The following is a 2500-nucleotide window of genomic DNA, read 5'->3' on the forward strand; positions in this document are numbered from 1 at the left end:
GCGTGTGCGTTGAGTAAGATGTTAAAATATGCTCTTTTTTCCAAGTCTGCGTGCGTTTTAGTGTTATCTATTGCGTGCTCTTCTTCTCCACGCGGTTGTGGGAGTGTTACATTAGTGTGTGTTGTGCCGTGATGGTGATGCGCAGTGGAAGTACCGTTCATGATTATGTTTGGAGAAGAAGAGATTGCATGGCGTTGGCGCGTGAAGGCGTGAGTGCTGGGAACTGTCTTTGCGTCCCCCCGTCTCCCCGCCAGCTGATTTGTGTGCGTTCTAGCGTGTGCGTGTGCCTGGCGGTGCAGCGCGGTGACAGTACCTCCTTTGAAGATTGCATTAATGGGAGGCAAGGCTGGCAGGTCGTGGTGGTGGCGTACAATGATAGTTTTACGGCTCAAAGTGTCTGGGTTAAGGATAGCGAGGAGGTTATGGTGTGTGGTGTTGAAGGGAGTGGTTGATGTGGTGTTTGAGTCGACCGAAGCTTGGTGGTGGTGATGGTGGTGGTTGAAATTAGTGTTTAGGTCAGTAGACGAAGGAGGAAGATAGTAGGGCGTGTTGGAAGTGTTGTTTAAGGTATCTGAATTAGCTAGCGGGGCAGAGCGGTGGTTGTGGCTTGTGGAGAAACTGTTTAAAATTATCTTTGGTTTGGTAGGTGATGGAAGGTGACGGCGGGGGCGTGTTGGAAGTACTGTTGAAGGTATTTGAGTTAGCTAGTGAGACAGAGCGGTGGCGGCGGGTGTGTGGTGATAGAAGAACGATTTAAAATGCTGTCTGTTTTGGTAGGCGAAGTGTACATAGTAGAAATATTTAAGATATTTGAGTTAGACAAGCGGTGATGGCGGCGTGTGCTGGTAAAAGAACGGTCTGAAATACTGTTTGGGCCGGGAAGACGAAGAAGTTTGCATAGTAGTTTTGTTCAAGGCATTTATCTTAGCTAGCGAACTGTGACGAGGGAAGAGAGAGCGGGATGACGCTGGGGAACCAAGAACGGGCATGCCATCCGTCCCCAAATCACCCTGCGCATTTTGCTGACCCACTCTGTTCACTTGGACTGGCGCCTGAACCACCATGGGATCTTCCATACCACCACCTTCAATAGCATTCAGATCATTGTTATTGTTATTATTATCGTTATTATCATTGTTGTTGTTGTTATTGTTGTTATTATTGATGGCGTTAAGGATGTTAGCTGTGGTGGCGGCCAAGGACACGACCATACCCAGGAAGCCAAACACAGAGAAATGACGTGACGGAGGCGCTGCAGGAGGGCAATAGTGTTCAGTCACCTGGTTACCGTGGGAGTCATAAGCCGCGTAGGAAAAGTCACGTCCACCTTCTTGTTCTTCTGGTGTGTGTGTACGTGTCTAGGAGTGGAGGAGGGGAAGAAACCGTTGAAAAGGGGAGGAGGAGGAAGTGAAATCGAAGTAGGAGGAATATGATGACTGGAAAATGAAACAGAAAAACGGGAGAGGAGGAGAAAAAGATACAACACAAGTAGGGATGAGAAGAAAACGAAGAATAGCTGGCTTAAAGAAAACGGGGAACCGCAAATCTTCACTTCCAAGGCAGACTCCTTTAAACAACACCACTTGGCACCACCACAGCCACCACAGTCTCGCCATACCCTTACAACACCTCGTCTTTGCCTCAACACACCAGCATCCACGCGACTCTGTGCTGGAGGATATTGAAGTAATCTTGATCTTGGTGTTGAAGTCAGCGTCACATCCTCCCCGTTCCGCGTCCTGAGACCGACTGAAGAAGCAGACCCACAGCAAGGAGCGTTGGTTGGTTCAGCAGTACAGTTCTAACGAGAAGCTTGTTGTGTTTCTCGCTTTTTATTGTTTTTGGATCATTTTGAATTAATATTACTGTTTTCATTAGAGGGTTAGGTTAGGTTTAGGTTAGAATAGGTTTAGATTAGGTTAGGTTAAATTTCATAGGGGATTCAAGCCTTTAAATTGATATTCCTAAGAGAGGCGTAGGTTAAGAGGGGATCTGATAGAGGTCTTTAAGGGTGATAGTAGCAAAATCCTCAGGGTCAGTAATCAGGATAGGGCAAGAAACAATGGATCCAAGTTTGAGATGAGAGAAGCGGTGGATGAATGGAACAGACTCAGTAATTAAGCTGTTAGTGCTGCGTCATTAAGGAGTTTTAAAAGATTAAGCAAGTTTATGGAGGAGGATGGCAGGTGGAAACAGGCAGACATGTTTTACGTTCTGTATAACACTGCCACGTGTAGTGTAGACATGATGGCTGATGGCGGACTACCTTGTGTTTTTTGTGTTCTTACGGTTCTGCATAATTTGAGAAAGTTTTTTTCGTCTCCCTTAAAATTCTCGAGAAAATGAGAGTATCCATTTTTTTTTATCGTGAATACTGTAAGTAAAATAACAGGAATAAGGGAGAGTAATGGTAACAACAATAACAATAACAGGCAACAGCAATGGTTATGTAGCTGCCCGAAGGCAACTGAAGGATGTTAGACCCACACGGTGACGCGAA

At 46.0% G+C, this 2500-nt stretch overlaps 1 long non-coding RNA gene across 1 annotated transcript in view; it reads right to left on the reverse strand.

Annotated features, from left to right (window-relative positions):
• Nucleotides 1-2500, reverse strand: part of LOC135093052 (uncharacterized) — a 4011-nt gene that overhangs the window by 1063 nt on the left and 448 nt on the right. The window contains exon 1 of the long non-coding RNA XR_010263176.1: nt 1-2500. This exon is cut by the window's left edge and continues 387 nt beyond it; it is cut by the window's right edge and continues 448 nt beyond it. This is a non-coding gene — a long non-coding RNA (uncharacterized LOC135093052).

Source organism: Scylla paramamosain, chromosome 41 (assembly GCF_035594125.1).
Source record: "Scylla paramamosain isolate STU-SP2022 chromosome 41, ASM3559412v1, whole genome shotgun sequence".
In the NCBI taxonomy this organism is placed as follows: Eukaryota; Metazoa; Arthropoda; class Malacostraca; order Decapoda; family Portunidae; genus Scylla; species Scylla paramamosain.